General features: G+C 39.2%; 1 protein-coding gene across 3 annotated transcripts in view; it reads left to right on the top strand.

Annotated features, from left to right (window-relative positions):
• The window catches only part of LOC104555463 (janus kinase and microtubule-interacting protein 2), a 211,451-nt gene extending 187,675 nt beyond the window's left edge, over nt 1-23,776 (top strand). Inside the window, exons 16-17 of one of the 3 annotated variants that reach the window (XR_009818444.1) lie at nt 12,593-12,717; nt 23,738-23,776. The gene's annotated coding sequence lies outside the window, so the exon portion shown is untranslated. Of the gene's footprint in view, nt 1-7,200; nt 7,246-12,592; nt 12,718-12,811; nt 12,857-23,737 lie in introns of those variants that run through there. The other 2 variants (XR_009818445.1, XM_061992928.1) reach the window with 2 other exon arrangements.
• The last annotated feature ends 491 nt before the right edge of the window (nt 23,777-24,267 follow it).

Raw genomic sequence — 24,267 nt, 5'->3', positions numbered from 1 at the left:
CTTTTTTAAACTGCTGTCCCATTCCACTTTTTCCTGATACTGAATGGTCAAATGAGAAACGATAGTCCAATTATGTCAAATAATTATGCCTTAATTGATGTACAAGGATATTAGATGATGCATTACACGATCAAACAAGGTCCTTCAAATCCTTTAAACACAGTCATTCATATAAACCAGCTCCAAGATGTACAGTGGCGGGCCAGATGGCCCATATATTGGTGTCCTGCCAAGCTGAGGTCCTTTGGGAGTCTGAACTTACTGAGTGACTCATACAGAATAATTAATATTGACCCTTATTCTGTAAATTATTTGGGTTTTCTGCAACTCAGGGCAATCAGTAGCAATGTGCTTATAGAATACATCTGAACAGTTGACTTTCTTTGAATCACATGTGATCTGCTGTTTATCATCCATGGACCCACCCAAAGCAAATGGCATTATCTGCACTTGACTGGACACTTGGAAGGAGGCTGGACGACAGTGTGCATCCTATCAAGAGATGTTCACTGAGCCTCCTTTCCATTCAGACCCTTCCACTTATAAAGAACTTGTTTGAAACAGCACAGAAAACAATTTACTAGAATCAATAATTAACATCAAATGAGTTTTTATTAACATATTTGCCCAGTTGTTTTTTTTTTTAATAAACTGGACCTCCCCAGTACTAAAGTAAAAATATTTTAGCAGCAAAATCATCTCTCTAATTTTAACAGAGGTATTACATAGGAATCGAATTCCTAGAAGTAGTAACCTGAAATGTGCATGGTGCTTTTTAGAGGCGATGTGAAAGATAAACTTAAAGAGGAAACTTACTGTGTACCTGAGGCCTTAAATACACTGTAGAACGGTTTGTACCTGCACTGAGGGAGGAATTTTTGGATAAAGGTTTAAGTCAGTTGCCTCTTCAGTTTAAGAACATCTGAAAAAGACATGGTTTGGTCTGAATTAATGCAAGAAACATGGTCTGCATCTCCCTTTGAGAAGTGGTCTGCTGGAGAAGGCCTGGAAGGCACTGAAACTACGGAAAATTTCAAAACTCATTGTCTTTAAGGTAAATTATATCAGTGTCCACTCCAATTTTTCCTGGAGATTAAACATTTCTAGAAAATGCAGAGAGGTTGCTCTGGAAGCCTACCACTCCCAATCTGTTGCTATTCTTGTGCTATGGAAAGATGTTATGCTCATAGGAGATTTGGAAATCAGGTCTGGTGCTTAACCCATTTAACTCTGTTCTGTGCTCAGAGCTACTATTTGTATGAGTTCAAACAAAACCATTTTGACCACGATTAAATTTTCTGTAGTCCTGAATAATTCCTGTGTCTAATAGAATCATAGAGTCATATTTTTTGACTAGCAATTCTGATTGTAAAAATATTACCTGTTATCTCCTTAGTGATGGCCTTTTCATTTGGCCCTTAAGCTGATGCATATTAAAGCTCCTAATTACAACCAGGTAACACATGAAATATTTCTACAGTGCAGATGTTTCTCTTAAGGCCTGAGTAAACCAAGAAACTCCCACATCTGTTTGTACAGATAGCAAGTCAGACAGCTCCTAGCAGAGACTTTATTCCATCTTTCTTGTAGTAGCTTTTTCTTGGGAATAAAGAGAACAGGAAAGGCTAGGATAAAACATGGAATGTTTCAGAAACCTTGCCCTAATACATTTAGCTAGGAATATTGTCTTTCCCAAGTCTATGGCTCTGATCCTATCCTATCAGATAGTGGTGAACCGTAGAATAATGTGTTAATTGACATATAAATATGTATAAAATATTTATGTCCATATATATACATATGTATAATTACATGGGGTTTTGCATAAGTAAAGATAGCATAAGATAATACGGAGAAGTCACTTTCTACAGATCTCTTATTTTTTCCTTTCTTTCTTCCTCTCTCCATTGGGATTTACTATAGAAGTAGGGACATGAAAAGAGACAGATTTTTTTTATTATTGTTAAAGATTGAATTTACACCTTAAGAGGAAAAGAAGACTCTATGGTGGAAGTTCTAGTTGCACCTTGACTCAATCCAGATATGCATCAATCTGTCTTCCTTTTCAAATATATTAGTTTCCATGGGAGGGAAACTCACTTGCATACTCCACTTGTCAGCCCAAGTGTAGATGACAGTGGGACCAGGCCAATGGGGGACATTTGCTCTATAACGATTTAGCTCCCTGATGGTTCTTTTGCTGATGAAAGAGGGGCAGAAAAAAAAATTAGTAATTGTATAAACTGTTCTCAGTGCATTTTTGGTTTGCTTTTGTATGTATAAACTATTGAACCTTTACTAGGTAAGAGTCAGCATTGCTAGGGAAAATACTAAGCTCCCACAGTGGGAGCCAGGCTGACTTGCACCCTTGTTAGAGATCTCTTGAACTATAGCCGCTGTTGCATTTCAAGCAGTATAACCTATCTGCCTTTGCAAAGCTCAATGTAGTGTGACCAGTTCTTGAAAGAAATAAGCTATGACTTATGAAGTAAGCAGTTCTTAAAAAGAAGCCGGGGGTTGGTGGGAAGTGTTGGGGGAAGGGAAAAAAAAGAGCTAGAGGATCTTATTACAGATGATGGGCTAGGTTCACTAGGGTGTTGTCACAGCTCAGTTTCAGTCTGGTGATCCAGAGCAGCTGCCAGCCTGGCTTCTCAGGCACCAAATCTGTTTCTATGTTGAAGCCATTAGTAAATCAGATCAAATATGTAAGGGCAGAGAGAGATATATTTTTTGGTGGGTTATGGAGAATGTTTAATCAACTACTTAGAAATTAAGTAGTTGATTAAACTACTTAATCTTCTGCCTAGTCATTCAATTTTTGGTCACTGTGAGGATGGAACAGAATAAGGGGGAATTTCAGTAAAGGATTCCTTGAAGTTTACTTGGGTAGGAGTTGTATTCATTGTATTTGGACAAGATTAAGAAGCTTTGGAGTGCCATAGCCTCTTTGCATACAGTCTGGCAAATCTCTCTTTTAAGTGGGAAACTCCTGGAGCACATTGTCCATTTCTGTGATGCTGCCCCAAGGCTGAAAGTCACAAGCCATCTCGCTCTTAGTGAAAGCCACAGCTAGGAAGGGAGGATGTGACTGTCTCTTGTTGCCCTCCCTTAACCCCACCATCTGCTGCTGCTGACTCTTTGCTTTCCCATCTGTGGGCTGGGCACTCTGTTTCCAGCTGGCTACATTCAATCCCTTCTGGTGAGTGGGCTTTAAAATCTCAGGGTGAGGCTGCCTAGCTGGAAGCTACCAACAGTTTGCAACTGTTTGCACAGGAAGCTTCTTTTGAGGGGCACAAGGCTGTTCTTTTCTCTCAGAGGAGCTGATATGTAGAAGAATCATAGAATCATTACAGTTGGAAAAGACCTTCAATACCATTGAGTCCAATCACTAACCTCACACTGCCAGCTCATCACTAAACTAAACCAAGTCCCTCAGCACCTCATCTATGCATCTTTTGAATATCGCCAGAGATGATGACTCAACCACCTCCCTGGGCAGCACGTGTTAGGTGGGTTCAGTACAGAGAGTACCTTGGGTGGTGATATTTAGGAGAGCCAGAAAAGAAAATCACTGCTTGTTATATCCGACATCTGCATCTTTCCTAGAACAGCACATCCCTGTAGTCTCCCTTTTAGGTGTCTCTGTGAGACTGGAATTTGCATAGACTTTCATGTGTGGGAAGACAATTGATTCAACGTTTCCTGCTTCTTCTTGGGTGACATGATATCTTTAGTAGGCTACAGAATTAAGCTCTTTATTGCTTACAGCTTAGCCAGCACTGCAGACCTTCACAGAAGTGACTGTCAGATGTCTGTGTCCCAGGCAGAGTGTTTGTTATCACGTGTTTAGGAACTAAGCTTCATTCATGCTCTTAGGGAGTGGCATTCTGCGCAATGTGAATTTGTCTTTTGGGGTCCCTGGCAGTCACGAAGATAAATCAGCACTTGATTTACAGAACAGGATTCATCTCATTTCAGTATAGGTCTAAAACAGGTAAAGTGATCTGAACTCTAGAGATGCCTTTTCTACTCACTTACTGTAAAGATGAGTGGAGGGGAAACACCTCAGATGTCAAGTCTGCATTGCAGAAGAAAGGAAAGGTGATTTCCACCTATGATACTTTAGTAGTAAAGTGGGACCAAGGTCATATCTCACTTGGTTGTGGCAATGTGGTAGTGCCTAGCTGGACAAAGAGTAATTTTTTTTCCTGCATCCCAAGACTGAACACTAGACTGGCCTTCTCATATGAGATAAAATACATTAACTCTTGGCAACCTCTATTTTGTGTTTTGAATGTTCTGCCTGGGGACTTTTCCTTTGTACTTACACCTTAGATTAACTACATAGTTTTGGTTTAATTTATAGCCACAAACTCTGTTGCATTCACTCTAAGATGTTTAGGTAACCATTTTGCAAATATATTAAATAGGAAACAAAATTTGTATGTACATCTGAAGCCTTGTTGACCTGACAAATTCTCCCAAGGCCCAGAGAGATCAGAGATAGCATTCATCAAGTGAGGCACTGAACATATGCCAGGTCTAGTGCTAATACTCAGGAGCTTTTGCATAAAAATAAGCCGGATTCACTGCTCTTTATCTGTGAACTGTGCACTCCTCTTCAGTTTTGCATACTTCCCCTTGAATAACATAAAATAGGACAATGCAGAAGAGAAGGCAGCAACTTATGAAACAGCGTATCCAAACACATGGATTCAGCCTGAGCTGTGGAAAGTTTTCTTTAATGGATTAGTACCTGCATCGTTGCCATTCTCCTGGGAAATCATATAAGTACATGTGTTTCCTTTAGAGGGCTTCTGACCTCTTTTGTCATTGTCATCTTCTTTTCTGTGCTCTCAGTAAGGTGATATTAAAACAAATCCTTGTTGGTATGCTTCCTTGGGAGCTTTACATAGTGTAAAGGATGGAACAAGTTTATGCTACTCTTAAATTAAAAGCAATTGCTCAAATTCTTGCAAGTCTCTGGAAGATATACTTAGTAAGAATGAGTGCTCTTTGCACTGACAAACTGGATGCTGGGGGGAGAATAATGTACCTGACTTTCTTTTGAATAAACCATTTTGAAAAGAAGACTCTGCCTCACTTTAATAATAGTTTTTTAAAATAAACATAGTACTTCTGCAGTACTGGGGAGCACTGTGAATTAAGCCTTTTATAGATGAAAGAGAAATGGATCGGACAATTGCCTTAGCAGTATTATTAGCAGTAATCACAGAATCACAGATTCTTAAGGGCTGGAAGAGACCTTGAATAACTTCTTTTGTGGAAAAATCTGACCATTTTTGAATGTAAAAACATGAATATTTTCTTTCCTAGCCTAGTTTTCCCCTAAGATTTTTTTTTTTGTTTTGTCTATAGATTTGTTTGAACTGTCTTGCTATATGTCCTATGAGTTACTACTTTTGAACTCTTGGTTGAACAGAGGTCGTAGCAATATATTCTTTTGAGCATCATCTCCGAAAGCTTAACTTTGGAGACTGCTCAGAATGATTGTTTTGGGACTAACTGACAATCCAGAATGTTGTACAAAATACCTGAATCTGCTTACCAATCTTTTCCTTGATTATCACGGGAAGGAAGTGCATTTCCACTTGTGTGCATTAACACAATTAATCACTCCCCTCCCTTCTGTCCATTGTCAGAGTTCATGCTGCTCCCACAGTCAGTGTGCCCACTGTGTTTTTCCTTGGGAGTTAAGCCATTCCGTCCCCAGCCACTGCAGAGCTGACACCTATCCATCGACACTCAAAGAGAATAAAACATCAGTCACACAAACCACAGGCCCTGGGAGCTGTGCTGCTGCTTTGAGCACATGAAGTCATGGGATCCTTGATATTTTAAGATTGCTGCATCTGAATTCTGTGTTATTTATTAATGGCCACACCATTAAAAAATCAACTTCTACTTGATTGTGTAACGTATAGGTCCACCTGTTAGACCTATGACACAAGTTGAACTCAGGTGCAAATGATCAATGTGAAATAAAAGGTAGTGCTATGTGACCCAATTAAATTAGATGCTCTTGTTCTAGTCCTGTCATTTGTCCACACCTATTAACAGTTTTATGTCCTCATAAAAGACTGTACCTGTACAGCTGTAGGTATTCAGGCTAAAAGAAAATCATATAAACCAAAATATATATCCAAAGCTTATATAACTTATAGGATAAGAGATAACCATCCATAAATACAATCAGAAATTAAAGAAGAACATGTTTAGATAAATATGAATTTAATCACATAAAATGTTATGGAGATTTTTCAAAGTCGTAAGAAGGCATTAGGTGTTACTGATGTCATTCCCTTTACATTTTAGTTGGTAACTAACTTCTCTTATGCCTTTGAAAATGCCCCCTAAATTCTTAACTTTCATTATACACACCATATATAATTGTAAAGGGCCAAAGATGAGGATTCTTTGTGGTTTTCAAATTTTATTTTTATTCAGTACACATTTCCAGTTGAAGTATTTGCTCATGGGAGAATAGAAATAAAAGTGTCTCAAGACTCTCAAGGGCATTTCACTGGGACTTGGTAACACTCACCTTTGTAAAACCTGGCAAGCAATAGGACCATTGAAAAGGCTTTTTGTCACCCTGGGCATCAGGAAGCAACTACAGAGTTGAGCACTGTGCTACAAGGCCAGTGTAATCCTCAGTCACGTGTTGGACTTAATGGGAATTAGGAGATTCTAGAGATCTTAAATGAATGTTCTCATTAGGAAGGACACTTTTCTTCTCCCTTATTTTACATGACAAGATCAATATCTCATCAGGGAGACCTTCAATAAAGACTATTTTGAATGAGTATACGATAAGTAATATTCTCTTGGCCACACTGGTGCTATAGTTTTCCTCGTATAATGAGTGTTAAGTAGAACAAAGATCATTTGGGAATAAAATGTAGCTGTTTGATCCATTTGATAATTTCCATCTGGATGGCATTTGCTTCCCTCAGTAAAGAGAACAAGAGCTGCCTATTTCTAGGCAATCTGTTCAATTTCTTTCATAGGAAAGGACAGTTTAGCTATTCCTTCCATATGGGCATACATTATTACATCTAACAAACATGTTGTTCATCTTTCATTTTATTCAGATCCTCTAAGAAGTCTTAATTCCTGGGTGAGTTGGGATAGGGATTGAATATCCTCTCTTTTTTTTCTTTTTCTTCCTCTCTCCAGAAATCAATAAAGAACAGAAAGTATTCCCATTATTTTCAAGATCCACCTGGACATGTTCCTGTGTGACCTGGTCTAGGTGGACCTGCTTCTGCAGGGGCGTTGGACTAGAAGATCTCTAAAGGTTTTTTCCAACCCCTACCATTCTATGATTCTATGATTATTCTGTTTAGATAGGTGCTAGTTATTTTACTAAAATGAAAGAAAGTTTGCTTGAGAGAGCAGAAAGCAAAATAGCTGTAAGGATACCACAATAATAATTGTTCTTCTGGGGCTCGCGATGCTGGGAAAATACAGGTCTGCAAGTGTGACTGTCTGGTATTGTGGAATGCAAGTCTTGAAATGTCTGTCATAACTTAAGCAAGTTCTGTCTCAAAATCCCCCCTCTAGAACAGTAAAGTATTCTAAACACTAAAAGAATTATTACAATCATAATATCATCTTGGCTAACCAAAGAAAAAATATTTTCTTAGTACAATGAGGTGACACTGGTTAATGTTGCAATTTTGTCACTGCCCTGGGACTAGTAGATCTTTTGATTTTTACCAGTTTTTTCCTATTTGTGTTTTTTTTTTGTCTGAGGCATCCTGAGTCCTTTAATTACCTATCAAGAATACCTGTGAATCAGAGGGGATACATAAGAGCTGCTCTATCCTCTACATCACGATTTTGTTGAAGTCTTAGTGTCTAAAACCTTTGGAAAAGTAAAGAAATCTCTTCCTAATATTTCCATGCATAAAAGCAGGAAGGAGCAGTAGGAATTGCTGGTTTGTTGGTTGTAGTTTGAGAGGACAACTCTGGGGGGTTTTTTTATGAAAAACAAGCTTGGGTTTGTTGGGGTTTTTTTTTGCTTTGGCAAACCCATATGTTGTAGTCTTGCAGAAATGGAGTATTGTGTCATTGCATGGAGACAAGGAAAGGGGCAAAAATTAAGAAAAGGATATGAGTCATTGTCTGGTGGTTTAGAGCCACATCTCCATCCACTTCTTGATAGTAGTCCCTAGATACCATTTGTTTTCTCTTTTGTGGTTTGATGTGACTTGGTGGGCTGTTTCAGCAATAGGTTTTGCTTTACCATGCCCAGTATTCCCAGTATTCCCAGTGGATGCTGCTGTTGTAGATGTGCCAGGGCAGCTTGACTGGATGATCATCCATAGAATGGTGAGAGTCAAGCCCATCCTTTTGTTGCTCTACCAGCAAAAGTTACCACCCTTACACTAGATCCATGAGAGCATGAGTAGCTTCCAAATGTGCTAATTGAGAACGAAGGCTGTGATATTAGCAGCAATTGCTCCTGGAGTTGTTATTAATTTTCATATTTATCAAACAGCTATCAATTGAGACCTTTAACTTGCAAATACTTGCATGATCTAAAGGAGTCTGTGAAGGATGATTAAATCCCAGTTTCCGTAGAGGCTTACGCTGATTCAGGTAACGTTCAGTTAGGGTCTGGTTCTCAGAGGATTTCAGTGCCTTCACAATCACATATTTCATCAAATTATAAATTTAGGATTTAAATGCCTTTTTTTTTTTTTTTCCCCATTGTCCTTGCTACTTGTTGGTAATGTTCAGACACAAGTAACTTGAGAGAGAGCAAGCTCTGGTTCCTTCAATGGTGAGTTTAAAGTGAATCCAGGCTGTAACACTTGAGTTTGGGATGTGCAATACAAAAGACAAGCACAATTCCTAATTTCCAGAAATGACTTTTTTCTTGTTCTGACCTTTAACAATCTGCACCAGTGAACAGAGCCATGTTGGAGACAGCTGGTAGGAAGGCACTCAGCTCTTTTGCAGCCTGCATCTGGTGTGCCTCCTGTGTGGGGAGTCCCACCAGACTCTGCTAGCTCCCCAAACACGAGGTTTTCCCAGTACAGTAAAACCAGATCTTCTTGCTGCTGAGAAATTTTGAGATTTCTTGTGTCTGGAAGGAAAACGTGTCATTTTAATTTCAGACTCGCTTGGCTGTCCATCTCCTTTGGGAATGGTGCTAAACTCTCACGGTGACAGGAGATAATGGAAGAGAGTGTTGATTGGATTTGTAGTGATATGTGGTCTAATTATTCATGAAGTCCACAAGTCATGGTGAAATTACTAAGGGTTTAAGACTAGCAGGTTGAGTTGTCTAAAGATAATTCTTTCATACTCCCTTTAAAGGAGGTGGGAAGGGAGAGGAGGAAGTTTTCTTGGAAATAAGAATCCACCCAGGAGCTGAAGCAGAGGAGGAAAAGATGAAGTTGTGTTGAGTGGGAAAAACTAGAAGGAAAACAGGCAAATGTGTAATCAGGCAGGACAAAGATCTGAACTCGAATCTCTGTTTCTCACTTTTGATGATTATGTTTTATAAATCTGTATGTATTCTTAATTCTTCATCAAGTTCGGCAATAAAGCACAATTAAAGCCAGAAACATGAGTTGTGGTGAGGATATAAATAGCTTTCTCCAGTGATTGAAGGCTTTTTATGCTGCTAAATGACCCATATCAGAAACAAATTATATAAATACTGTAATTGCTTGTGTTTCTTTACCTTGGTATTTCCATGGAGCATTTTCAGTTTGTTGAAGGAGCAAAGAATCACAAATATTCTGGATTGCCTTATGTGTATGTTGCTCATGTAGAGGTTAGAAGGGAGAAAAATAATGTATTAGATTTCTCATGGGTGCATTTTAAGAAGCAAAAGCCATATGATTCATTAGGCTATTCTTTAAGACAGAAAAAGAAGATGGGTGAAGCCTCTTTTTGTTCCCCAGAGTTTCAGGAACTCCTGGCTGAGTGAGCTAATGCACACGTTTTTCATGTGACGTTCAGTCCTGTCGTGCTGGAGGCCTTTGTCCCTCCAGCAGACAGCCAGGATTAGAAATGTTCAGGTGGACTGGCTCAGATGGGGAAGGACGTGTTCCCAGTTACGTGGAGCCCAGGTGCTGAAGGACTTCTCGGGGAGAAGAGAGGGAGTGGGTCAAAATAACAGATGTTTTCTAGGCAGGAATTCCCACTAATTTTGTTTACTCACCTGGCTGTTGAGGAAACCCTGTGACAGCATATGTTTCCAGCTGACAGCCTTTTGATAAGATTAGCTATGACAAATACAAAACTTTGTTTCCCACAGGGAAAACTGATGTTTGTTACTGAGATCTCATTTCAGTTTCTGTTGTGGATTTTCTTTTTCTCTTCCTCTGAAAGTAGCTTTAAATGGGACAGAAATGGTGGATAACTAACACAAAGTAAACAGTCAGCTGAGATTTTCTTTGCCAGAGCCCTTAGAGCTTGCTTTGCACTCTTTAAAGTTTTACCCAGACAGATTGTGGCTTCTACAATCCTGGTGGTGTGTAACAGTTGGATCTGTCTAAAATCTATGCCCTTAATGAGTTATTAAAGTGGGCAGCATCATTGAGAATTTATTCTGTGCCTTGAAGCTTTCTTCAGACCTTTTTGTTATGAGACAACAGCGGCTACTCTTGGCAAAAGGGGCTTTGCTGCTGCAGTCATGACAGCACAGGTATTGTGCAAGTTGTGCTTCTGTGATAGCCCCACATAGGCTGACAGTGTAGTGTGGACATCCTTTGAGCCATTAAGTTACAGCATTCAAACCATTGGCACAGTTATTTTAGGCATAATTTCCTAAAAATTGATTTTATTCATACTTGCAAGGTTACATCCTAATGAATTCTGCAGGCAGATAGTAGAACAGAACTGGTGAAGGCATGTAGCCAGATAGTTATTTTGTTTTTCATGCTTAGAGAATGGAAACTTACTTATGAATAGAAGAACAGAAATATGCTTGTGGATACAAAAGGAAAATCCATAAAAAAATGAGCCAGCATCTTGGGGAAGAGATGAGGGCAGACAGATACTCTCCAGGGCTCCAATCACTCAAGCACTTCCTAAAGCATAGCTGCTTTCCCTTCATTTAGTGAACTGTGATGGATTTTTCTTCTATTGAGTTGTCAAGTCTCTCTTGAACCCGCAAAAACTTTTTGTATTTGCAGTATAACATGGAAAGGAGGTCCACTACTTAATTACATGTTAACAAATGCCCTCTTATGAGCCTGTTACCAGTTCATGCACCCTGGCTCTTGTTATTCCTGGTTTCCCTCTCTACTTAGATGTACTTTTACCCAAGAATCAATCTTCACTGTAGAGTGTAAGGTTTTCACAAGAATCTGTTTAGTAAACAGGAGATTTATTTACTACTAGCTTTTGGACTCAAATTCCCAAAGACTTTTCAGGCCATATATAGAGTACACTTTTTGAAAAACTCCTGAAACTTTTCTTCTCCAAACTGCAAGCTTTAGTGTATATGAACACTTACCTTTTTCTTTCTTTTTAAGTAAAAGAAAATACTTGGCTAATTCTAGAGCATAGACAAAACTTTTGGAGGTACGACCAATATTGCAAGCTGAATTCCTTATCAGAGCTTGTAAGATAAATCAGACAATGACAGATAGTAGGAAGATGGACTTCGGAAATAAATACCATTTCTTCTCTATTTCACATAAGTGCTTCCATTTGAAATATCTGACATTCATCAAGCTTTTTTCCTCTGTTCAACTTCAAAGATCTTTTTATACTCTGGAAGTCCTCAACTTCACAAATGATTGTCTCAGGTTACTACAGAATGGGGCAAAGTGAATACCAGAATGAGTCTTTTAAAAAATGTATCGTTAAAGCTGTGGATGCACAATCAACATCTTCATGCTGCCTTTTCATTTTTCAATTGCTAGCCATTCTGAAAGAACTTTTAAAGCCAAAATCTTTTTGTCTTAAATACACATTTCTACCCCGAAATACCCAAATACTCATTCTCTGTTGAATATTAACAAAGACAGTCAGCCTTTTGTGGTTGAAGTGGTGTTTTTTTTAGATCTCTGCCTTGAGAATTTAGCAGATAGTTTTTCAGATATTGTCTTTTTTTCTACTCTATACTATTACATCTGCTTTTCATTCACTGTTTTGTCTGTAAATAAAATTACCTTCTCAATGAAGTAATTTTACTACAACATGTGATGCAGTGTATTAATGAAAATTTCATTAATCTGCCTAGCTAATATAGAGAATAGTGACTGAGATGAGTAACTGTTAATATTTTGCTAATACCCAAAATACAGTATTGATAAAGAAGTGCTGACACTACAAAGCTATGGCCCTGTTGAACCTAACCATTGAAATCCCGTGCTGAAATTGTATTGCAACTCGAATACTGTATTGGCCAGGGGGTTAACAATTGACTTAATAGTAAGAACTCGGATGAAATGTTGTGCTGATCTGGGGACATTGCTAAATTGACTTTTCTCACTAAAAAAGATAAAAACTCCAGTCCGTGCATTTACACTATTTAAGTGATTTGAGAAGCTAATGAAAATAGCATTCTTGCTGCATATTTTTTGTGTTTTCTCTCCAGGGATGAGTTTGGCAGTTGTTTTGGTCTATTTTATTAAAGAGTGGGGAGAGGCAGCCTGATAGTCGATTCAGAGAGATGACAATGGATTAGGATGTTGCAATATGACTTTCACTCCAGAACATAAGGTAGGTTCAATAAAAATGTACATTTAATGTTATATTGCAAAAGATGTTAAATAAGTTTTATTTCATTTTTATGCTGATTTTTTTTTTTGTACAGTTTCATTTAGATAGAGAAAATCCTGCATGCTGATTTTTAGGACTGTTAATTTTCAAATACAGCACATCGATCTAGAAACACTCAATAAAATCAATATAACCATTTCTGATGACAAATGCAGATCTAACGTTTTTTGCACAGTGGTCACTGACATAATCTATTCTGTTGCCTTATAAAAAAATCTAAGCCAGCAAACAAGTAGAAATATATGTCATCAGGATAGTTTTAAGATCAACTATTTAAAATTGGTGCTAATATAATTATTTAGCTGAAATACCAAGTTTAATTATATTTCCTATTCACACTAGAAAGCTAGTTTTCTTGCCCTTCATTGGTTCTGGTCCATCATTTGGACTTAGTCAGGACTTGGGTTGTACACTGTTGCTAAATCACCCAATTTGTATCAACTATTTATTTACCTCTCACAGGCTACATAATGTTTGCTTTGACCACATTCAAAATCTCTACACTCTTAAACCGAGTTCCCCTTTTACCATGCCTTTAAAATGCAGCAGCTTTATCTTTTACTGAGGTACAGAGAGGTAAATCCAAGGTCACGCATAGTCTGTAGCAAACCAGGGTATCAAAATCTGGTCTAAGTCCAAAGGCAGTGCAGTGGGCACTGAGGTGTCTTATGTCAGAAAGGAAAAGCTGAAAAGTTAAATTTTAGCCAACACAAGTACATGTATTAAAATCTGACATGTCATTTTAATGGGAAATTGATGTATTTGTATTGAATAGCCTGGAGGAAAGAGATCTGAGAGAAGAACTTACTCCTCTCTACAACTATGTGAAAGGAGGTTGTGATGAGGTGTGTATCGGCCTCTTCTCCCAAGTAAGGAGTGATAACATGTGAGAAAAAGGCCTCAAGTTGCACCAGGAGAGGTTTAGATTGGATATTAGGAAAAATTTCTTCATTGAAAGGGTTGCCAAGACCTGGAACAGGCTGCCCAGGGAAGTGGTTGACTCACTATCCTGGAGGTATTTAAAAGCAATTTAAATGTTTTTCTTAGGGACATGGTTTAGTGATGGACTTGGTAGTGTTAGGTTAACAGTTGGACTCAGTGATCTTAAAGTCTTTTCCAACCTAAATGATTCTGTGATGCTAAATAGGTCTAATGCTTGTGAAAGGTGCCAGACTGATTATCCAGGAGACAGAAGAATCCCATATTCATCAATTGATACAATAGTTTACATTGATATAGCTGTTGAAAACTTGTGTAGGTTTGAAAGAGACATTTTTCTACAAAAATGGGAGTTCACAGTCCGTACATTGATCCTTGGGTTGCCTGAATGCTTGCATTACTGTTAATGGAGGACACGTCATTGGATTCATTACGAGAGTCTGAGTACTTCTTTCCTTCCTGCTGCTCCATTTTCCACTATCAAAAATAAAAGAGTTTCCTCAATTTCACAGTAAGTTCAATGCTTCCTTCCTCTGACTCATTCCACTCCCTTTAAAGACCCTACAATACTGTTAACCATTTCTCATAGCTCCTAACAACTGGCTGGCAGCTGGTTGATTGAGGATCACTTGCCTCCTTTTTTTTCTTACGAAAATTGAAATCCATTTCCAGTTATCTATTGAAAAGGCATTCTTTTATCAATACAGAAATTTAATACATCCTCTTCTTTATACTACTTTGATGTAGATGGATATTAAAGGTATCCAGGTCATTCTGCTACTATTAACTGTAGGTTGAAGTTATGTAGTCTGCAATTCTTCCATATATTCCTGTGCATAATTCATTTTCAATACATGTCTTTGCTACCTTTTCCAGTTCTCTATACAAAGTCTCAATGAGTGTGACATCACCACTCCTAGTCATCCTGTCATTTGAATTTATGCATGTATTATCTAAAATAACTTTCAAAGCAATGTTGTTTTCCTCTTCTTATCAAGGGCTGGATCCTGCTTTATTAAAGACAATAACAATCCCATTTTCTTTAGTAAGAACAACTTCCATAAACAATAACTTACATTGTTTCAGAAAGATCTCTGTAAGACAAGCACATTTGGGAACAGCTCTTTGGGCTGTTTAAATTGTTTGTGTTTCATCATACTAGGATAGCTGAACTATTATTGCTCATGGTTGCCATATGTTTGTATCTGGTTTTTTTTTGGTTAGCATTTATCCTGTGGTGCTCAGGAGATTTTTTTTGCAAGCAGAATCATAGTTTCATGGCTGAAGCCCTTGATCAGCATTAGACTGAGCTGATTCTTCAAGCAGAGCCTTCAAAATCCATTACTTCCTGAGGATTAAGTTGCACCTTGCCACGCAGACCTGAAATTGAATCCAAATTGAATGGACTAACGATGTAGTCACTGACCTAAAAGAGAATTTGGACATATCTTCACAGCCCCTAGCAGGGAGGAGCTGGCAGGCACATGTGCCACTTCATTTATACAAGAAACACTGAGTCAAGCCAGAGACATTCCTATGGCTTTCTGTAACACGGCAGACCAAGCTGCTAGTTTCCCATGAAAGCCTGAAATGTACCTTTTACTTGAAAATAACATGAGTTTTGCCTGGATGCTAAAGTTGCTGAATTATTTAAAGATTCTTAAGCAAATCAGTTACCAAAATATGTATGAGGAGAGGAGAGGAGAGGAGAGGAGAGGAGAGGAGAGGAGAGGAGAGGAGAGGAGAGGAGAGGAGAGGAGAGGAGAGGAGAGGAGAGTAATAACTCTAGGATATGGCCTAGTACAGTTAGCCTGAGCTTTTAATTTTTACATATATATTACTGTCACTAGTTGCCCTTCTGCACTCTTTAACATCCACCTAAGTCTTAATGACCATAAAAGGTAAATATCTATCTTATATTAAACAATTTAAGAACATGTTTTTCAAGTCAATTCTTTACCTAATTTTGTTGTCTGTCCTGGTTATATCCAGATGAGGAATTGCATGTCTGCCATGAGTTCAGCAAGTACCAAGGTAACCCAAGTCTTTGTTGAAAGAGATTATTCTATTAATATTTAATGTGGAACAACCACTGAACTGCATAATTTGATAGAGATGAGTGTGCTGCTCCCTGAATACCTACCTCTAAAGTTCTGAGGCTTTCTTCACTTTTTAGAAGGAATGTAAGAGATTAAACACCAAATGCTGTGTTGTGGAAACAAAAGGATGAAACAAGCCAATAGTATGTGGTATTGCACATGTAATTACCTGGCAGTTTTTCTTAAACCCTTTTGGCAACTTAGCAGTGTCTCTTAGCCAGCTGGTTGCTCAGGGGCTTTACTGGCACACCAAGGTTGGTTTCCAGCATACAATATGTGATGTGCCTTTTCAGACACACATTAGCTTCTCCTGGGGTTTGTGGTCCTTCCCCCTGTGAGCCCCTAGCAGACAAGTTAGTCATCATAAGCAATGGACTGAGCCTGCTCTTGGTGGCAGGAATCTTGCTTGGCCTTCTCCATGCTCTTCGTTGGCTCTGAATGCCAAGGCACCTCCCAAGTCTGTTATGGCAGCTCTTTAACAGCATCATTTGCAGTTATTACTCTAAGTACACCAAGACTAGGTTTATTTCTCCGAGCTATTTAGAGTTCTCCCTGAATATTATTCAAAATAAGTTTGGTTAAATCATCATCCATGCTGCTTTGTCTATATGTCCTTTTTCCCACATGTCTGAATCATCTGCCATTATTTTTTTCAGCCTGTGATCTAAAAACGTCCATTTGACCTTTTGCTTCTCACATCGGTGCCCTGCATCTGTCCTTAGAAATTCAGTAGCATACCTTCTCCCACTGCAGATACTTGTTCCTTTGTCTTCTTGTCATCAAATGTATGTGCAGGAGATAGGACTATGATAAAGAATATGAAATGCCATAAACCATACAGCCATATGACAAATTAGTTTATCTAATGCCTTTGGCCCCCTGTACCTGATATCTCCTCCAGGGACCTCTTCCAGCACTCCACATGACTGAGATAGGAGCTGCCATTAAAAAATATAACAGGCAAGATCATTTTTGTCTATGTCTTGTGGAGTCCTACCAGATACAAACTGCTCCTTTGGAGGTCCTGTGAAGAGGGTAAGACTCTCTCAAGGGCTGTTAAATACAAACATTTTTGTGTCAAGAATATTGTCAAAGTTCTGTTAAAGTCCAGGATATTATTGTATTCTCTCCCACAAGAAAGGGAGAACTTTTTTCAATGTGTTTTAACACTAAAAGATTACCTGAAAGACTGAGATCATAGACTTGAAGAAATAATGATTTTTAGCATGACAGAACTAAGTTAATTTCTATATCATTTTATTGACATTAAATGGTAAGATATAAGAAGACCTGCATTACTCAAAAGCAGTGCTCCTCATCACTCAAAAGTGATGCCCCTGTGTAACCTAAGTGTTCTAGAACAAAATGAAACTCGATGCTATTTTGTCTCTATATCTCATTTCATCTCCCATATATTACATAGTACACAAGGTACTACAATCTCTCCTGCTGCAAGCAGGTTGAACACCTTTCAAGCCAAATGGTTACTACTCATTTACTAGATTAGTCTAGTATTGTATCAGAAAATGTTGCCTAGTGAGTAGTATTGATTAAAAGGCTGTAGGAAACTAACTTATTTTGCCATTCATATTTCTTCTCTTCAGATTATCTTAGAAAACTCATGCTCTTCATGTACATTTTAAATCAGTATTCAGACTGCTGGTATTTCTGTTTTAGTTTCTGAGATGACAAGTGTCCAGTGCAGTTGTACAAGAGAAGTTCCATAATTTGAAGCTCAGTCTTTCTCTGAAAAGAAATGTCCATCTGCCAGCTCTTTCAAGGTAGCATTTATACTCTTCGTGGGAAAGATAATGCCTATGTTTGTCCTCAGAGGATCTCTATATGAATATATGCTATTGTCTTTCTTGCAACAGCGTCTTTAAATATAGGCATGTTCTAATAAGTAGACATTTTTACTCCAAAGAACCTGTAAAGGGTCAGGAGTATGTTAAGGTAATTCAGCAGAAACACACAAGATGTTTTAGTGCTACTATTTTTTTTTCTAACTGAAGCATCTGTTTGTGATTCCTGACTAGTTATCATCTGTCTGAGTGAACAGAGTTTCAGTGTCTCATTAAAGGCAAGTACCAACTGGTAGCAGACGGAGTTGGAGCTAGGATTCCACTTGTAAGCAAAGTGAGAGCTGAAGGTGTTTTCAGTTTTAGGAATGAAACCTCCTGCCTTGGTTAACACTGGGACATTTGGATTTGATACAAACTAATAAGGAGATTACCAGAGCAGGGAGATAAAGAGCAACCTCAGATCATCTGATTAGGACTTAGTTTTATTCACTGTAACATACTGTTAGTATGAGCACAATAAAAGAGTACTCAGGTATGGAAAAATTTGCTTTGAGTATTCAAGAAAATAAATATGTAAAGACTTGGGAGTTGGAAATACAGGGAGTACAAAATTTGGAGGATCTTCTGAAGCTTAATTAAGAAAGTTATGCCTTCTCTTACTGAAAAAAGTAAGAGGCAAACATTATGCCGTGGTGAAGAGTGGAGAAAAATTCTGGCTAGGTAGAGAATGTCTCTGGTAGAGATTTTAGTTAGGTCCTTCCATGGTAATCCAAATGCCTTTAAAAGTCAGATTCCTGCAGTGCATGAAAGACAAGAGTAAAAAAGACCAGAATTCCTCACCAAGAATGCCTGGTCTGTAGGATGTGACATCTGACTTTGACTTTAGGTTTGGTTGGAAGGACATTACACAGCACTGACTACCCAAAGATTTCCTCAGATCTGACCAATTCTGCATTATACATATCCTAGAACACAAACAGAAACAGTAAATTGCGACCTGATCTAGGTGAACCTGCTTCTGCAGGGTGGGTGGACTAGATGATCACTAAGGGTCCCTTCCAACCCCTACCATTCTATGATTCTATGAAATGCCTGCTGTTACATGCCCTTGCATGGACAGTGTGACATCAAGAAGTAATGATAGTTGTTTAATTGTTTTTATTAGTTCAGTTTTTTAAATGCTTTGCGGTGCTTTTGAAAAGCCACCAAGACAGCCCTTCAGCAGGGACCTGTGGTGGGTTCCTTTAGCTTCAAAGACTGTATACAACATTGGAACTTTCATGTATTAATAGTTATTTAGGTCTAAATGGTTTTTTTTAACCTAGATCAGAGTCACTAATATTTAAGCATGAATATGCTTTGTAATGTTCCCTTGCTGTTGTTCCCTCTCCAGAGAGGAGATGCTATTACTGATTTTTGAAAGAAGTAACATAAGGAATAATGGTGGCAGTGCTAGTTTTACAAAGACACGGAGATAGTTATCTAGTTGGTGTAAATCCCTAAGTTGCACTGGGATCAGATGTGTTGGTCTGAGTGTTTATTTTGCAATTTGAAATGAATCTTCTGTTCATCCTCTATATGCTGCACAATGGGTAACACAGTGTAGTGGGCAAAATGGATTTCATCTAAATTAATCTAATCTGGGAAATGCTTCGTGGCTGCTGGTGGTTTTCAGTCCATTGGAAACTAAAGCTATTCCAAAACTTGTACAATATGTATATGGAGTCCTTAACACTAACCTTCTGCTTTATCAGCTCTGATTGTACTTCATTACTTGCTAAGCTACACAGAGTAAAAAATATTAATGAGAACTTAACATTTTAACTGTGTTTTAGATGTTTTTGTGAATCACTAAAGGTATCTTCAAACATCTCAGTAGGTCAGGCTCTATGCCAACAAACTTGTTTCCAGTGCTCTGTGCCAAAAATAATTAAATTAATTAAAAAATTATCTAAAAAAGAAATCCTTTCTCCTAAATAAATTCACAAAATAGGAAATGTTTTTAAAAGCAGGCATTTGGAGAAACAACAACAACCAACCAAGCAAACAAAAAAACCACAAAAATTTTGTAACCAGGTACTTTCATACAGTCTTTGTTCTAATAACCATACATTCTTGAAAAAGCTGTGGTAACTTGGGACCAAAAGGTTATTTGCTGTTAACAGTGTATTAAATACTTGCATGCTTTCAGTTGCAATAAAATAAGTCCTGTTACAGTCAATAGTAAAATATAGTTCACTTCAGTTAGGCAAGATCAAAGCTTGAATGAATACATAAATTCCTTCTTACTGCTAATGGTCTTCATAAAATATTTACTTTGTATCCTTTACACATATACAGAGCCTCCTGAGAGAAAGCTTTGTTTCAGCATCAAGAGCCTGTTACACTATCTGTGGTTGCAAAACCACTTTAATCTGGAGGTGACAAACAGGAGAAATTAATGGCTTCAATTTGGACATAGGCAGCCAAGTACCACATTGATTCTTTAACAAAGGCAGAATACACTTGATTGCCTGGAATTTAAGAAAGAAATCATTGACTTGGTTTATGATCTTAAAATACAGTTTAAAACATTTTTTTTCTGTCACCAGAGAGATGGGAATACTCTGTACACATCAGTGCCATTTCAGCAAACCCACTTAAGTATATGTTTAAGCATATAATGATATTTCATGAACTTAATAGCAAAAGGCATTCAACTAAAGCTATAGACAAACTGAGGAGTTATCCAGGTGTTTAAATACTAGAGTAGTTCTTACACCCTTGTTTCTACAAGGAGATAATTAAGTCTCATAGAGGCTGAGTGACTTCCCCAAAATTTCCCAAGAAGTTTGTGGAAGAGAAAGAAAATTAACTCAATTTTCATTAGCTTTAGACGCTAGGTTAGACTCAAGAGTGACCTGCAAAGTTACCCTTACAATACAGATGGTGTCAGCATTATTTGTCAATGCAAATCCTGATGGGATGGGAAAAAACAGCTCTTTGCAATACCAGAGGCTTTTACTAGACTTGTTTTTAGACAGATATTTTAGGTAAGATATTTTAGGCTAACTTTACCAATACAAGTGAGTGGAACTTCTAGCACAAAAATAATTTATAAAATTATACATTTGTGGATATTTTTCCTTGTCTGTGTGTTGTTTTTAGACTATCTGACCGTTTTCTGCAAAAGGTGAGAAATGGACTGGGATTTGAAGGAGGATTGCAGAAACGGTGTTGATATATTTTAATTGCTAGCCAGCATGCTGTCCTCTCTAATGAAATCCTCTCTTAAGTCAATTAAAATAAAAGACTTAGAACACAGGAGGGTGCAAAGAAGTGAAAAGAACTGGTGTATGGTGGTGTTAGCTGGAGAGAAGTAGTGTTCTGTCTTCTCATCTTTCTGTTACTCTAGAAGTATAGGAAGATTTTTCCTTGGTGGCTCATATGAGTGTTGCAAAAAGTACAAGCTAAGACTTTCTGAAGACTTTCTGAAGCTGCGACCTGATCTAGGTGAACCTGCTTCTGCAGGGGGGTTGGGCTAGATGATTTCGAAAGGTCCCTTCCAACCCCTACCATTCTATGATTCTGTGATTCTATGATTTGCTCATGACATGTTAGACTGTAACCAAGAAAAGCTAATCACCATTCAGACTTCTGTGACAATGTGACATACTCAGTGATTTTTAAAAAGCAGGCCATTTAAATATAGCTGAGAGGCTAAGGAAGGCAAGTTTTAAAAGTCTTAGCAACGAGCCTTAAAATATGAAAAAGAAATAAGTCTAAATGTTAGAAGTGTGAAGTTAGACATGTGGCGTCATGGTTTTTGGACTGGTGTCAATTATGCAAGTTGATTGGAACTGAGTACAACTCTTATTAGTATCGGGAACGCAGTATTGGGAAAGCAGGTGGATGAACCCAATGTAACCAGTTCCTTCCTTCCTCAGTTGTAAGTGGATACCTTTGAAATTAGTGCTTTTATTAAGAAATGGCTACAGAGTAAAAAAAATCAAAATTATCACTGTACTTGTCAGGGCTTACCCTTCTTATACTGTCTACAGTTTGCAACAGAACCAATAAGAAAAAAGGCCAATGCAGAAGATACAAAAGTTAGCTAAATCAATCCACAGTAAGAGATCAAAGATAAGAAAAGCCCAACCAACCAAACGCCCCTGAAATCATATTATCATAGAATGGTATGAGTTGGAAGCGACCTCTAAAGATCATCTAGTCTGACCCTCCTGCCAAAGCAGGTCCCCCTAGATCAGGTCACAGAGAAACGTATCCAGGTGGGTTTTGAAGACCTCCAGAGAAGGAGACTCCACACTCTCCCTGGGAAGCCTGTGACAGGGCTCCCTCACCTGAACAGTAAATATTTTTTTCCTTAAGTTTAAGAACTTTTTTGTGTTCCAGCTTTTATCTATTACTGGACCCTCTAGAACAAAGTACCGCTCCATTCTCCTGACATACACCTTTCAAATACTTACAAGTATTAAAGAGGTGTGTACCTCCACTCTCCTCCAGGCTTAAGAGCCCCAGGTCCTGCAGCCTTTCCTCTCCTCCAGTGTTCTGATCATCTTGATGGCCCTGCAGTAGACCCTCTCCAGAAATTCCCTGTCCTTCTTCAGCTGGGGAGCTCAGACCTGGACACAAAACTCAAGATGAGGCCTCACGAGGGCAGAGTAGAGAAGGAGAAGAACCTCCCTCGACCTGCTGGCCACACTCTTCTTGATGCATCCCAGGATGTCATTGGCCACCTTGGCCAAGAGGGCACATTGCTGGCTCATGGTTAGTTTATTATCAATCAGGACTCCCAGGTCTCTCTCTGCAGAGCTGCTCTCCAGCAGGTTACCCCCAGCCTGTACTAGCGCAGGGGATTGTTCCTTCCCAGATGTAGGAGTCTGTGTTTGTCTTTGTTCTACCTCATGAGATTCCTTTCTGCCCAACTCTCAAGCTTGTCAAGATCCTGCTGAATGGCAGCACAGCCTTCTGGTGCCATCAGGGAACTTGCTGAGGTTACACTCTGTCCCCTCATCCAGGTCACTGATGAAGATCTGGGTGGAAAACTGGTTAGATGGTCAGGTCCAAAGAGTCGTGATCAATGGAGTTAAATCCAGTTGGTGGCTGGTCACAAGTGGCCCAGTAATGGGGCCACTCCTGTTTAACATCTTTAGTAATGATCTGAATGGGGGGATCGAGTGCACCCTTAGCAAGTTTGCAGATGACACCAAGCTGGGTGGAAGTGTTGATCTGCTTGAGGGTAGGGAAGCTTTACAGAGAGATCTCAATAAGCTGGATGGCTGGGCCAAGGCCAGTGCCATGAGTTTCAAGAAGGCTTGGTGCTGAGTCCTGCACTTGGGCCACAACAACCCCCAGCAGCGCTACAGGCTTGGGGAGGAGTGGCTGGAAAGCTGCCAGGCAGAGAGGGATCTGGGAGTGTTGGTTGATAGTGGCTGAACATGAGCCAGCCTTGTCCCCAGGTAGCCAGGAAGGCCAAGGGCATCCTGGCCTGGATCAGGAACAGTGTTGTCAGCAGGAGCAGGGAGGTGATCATTCCCCTGTACTTGGCTTTGCTGAGGCTGCACCTTAAACACTGTGTCCAGTTTTGAGCTCCTCTCTGCAAGAAGGACATTGAGCTGCTGGAGAGGATACAGAGGTGGGCTGCCTAGCTAGGAAAGGATTTGGAGCACGTCTCCTGTGAGGAAGGGCTGAGAGGTCTGGGACTGTTTAGCCTGGAGAAAAGAAGTTTCAGGGGAGACCTTATCACTCTCTACAACTACCTGAAAGGAAGTTGTAGCAAGGTGGAGGTCAGTCTGCTCTCCCTAACAACAAGAAATAGAGCAAGAGGAAATGGCCTCAATTTGCACCAGGGGAGGTTCAGGCTGGATATGAGGAGGAATTTCTTTCCTGAAAGGGTTGTCAGGCATTGGAACGGGCTGCCCAGGGAGATGCTGGAGTAACTGGCTCTGGAGGTGTTTAAGAGATAGGTGGGTGTTGCATTTATGGAAATGGTCTAGTGGTTGGTAGGGCTGGGACAAAGACTGGACTCGATCTTAAAGATCTCTTCCAGCTGAAATGATTCTATGATTCTAAGATGTTGAACAAGACTGGCCTCAGAAACAACACCCTTGACCTCCACAGGCTACAAGTCTCCAACTTGACTTGGCTCCATTGATCACCACCCTCTGGGTTCTGTCATTCAGCCAGATCTTGATCTGACTCACCATCCACACCATTGCCTGAGCTTGTTGCTGAGGATGTAATGGGAGATGGTGTCAAAAGCCTTGTTGAAGTCAAGGTAGATAACATCCACTGCTTTCCCCTCTTCTAACCAGCCAGCTAGGTCCTCTTAGAAGGCTATCAGATTGGTCAAGCAGGATTTCCCCGTGGTGAATCCATGTTGAGTCCTCCTCCATAACTGTCTTTTCCTTCATGTGTTTTGAGATGACATTCAGGATGAGCTGTTCCATCACCTTTCCAGGGATGGAGGTGAGGCTGACCAGCCTGTAGTTTCCTGTGTTGTCCTTCCTGCTTTTTTTGAAGACTGGAGTGACATTGGCCTTTCTCCAGTCCTCAGGCACCTTGCCTGTCCTCCATAATCTTTCAAAAACAATGGAGAGTGGCTCAGCAATAACATCAGCCAGCTCCCTCAGCACTCATGAGTGCATCCT

The sequence above is a fragment of the Colius striatus genome, chromosome 3, assembly GCF_028858725.1.
Source record: "Colius striatus isolate bColStr4 chromosome 3, bColStr4.1.hap1, whole genome shotgun sequence".
Lineage (NCBI taxonomy): Eukaryota > Metazoa > Chordata > Aves > Coliiformes > Coliidae > Colius > Colius striatus.
This window is presented reverse-complemented; position numbering and strand designations above follow the sequence as displayed.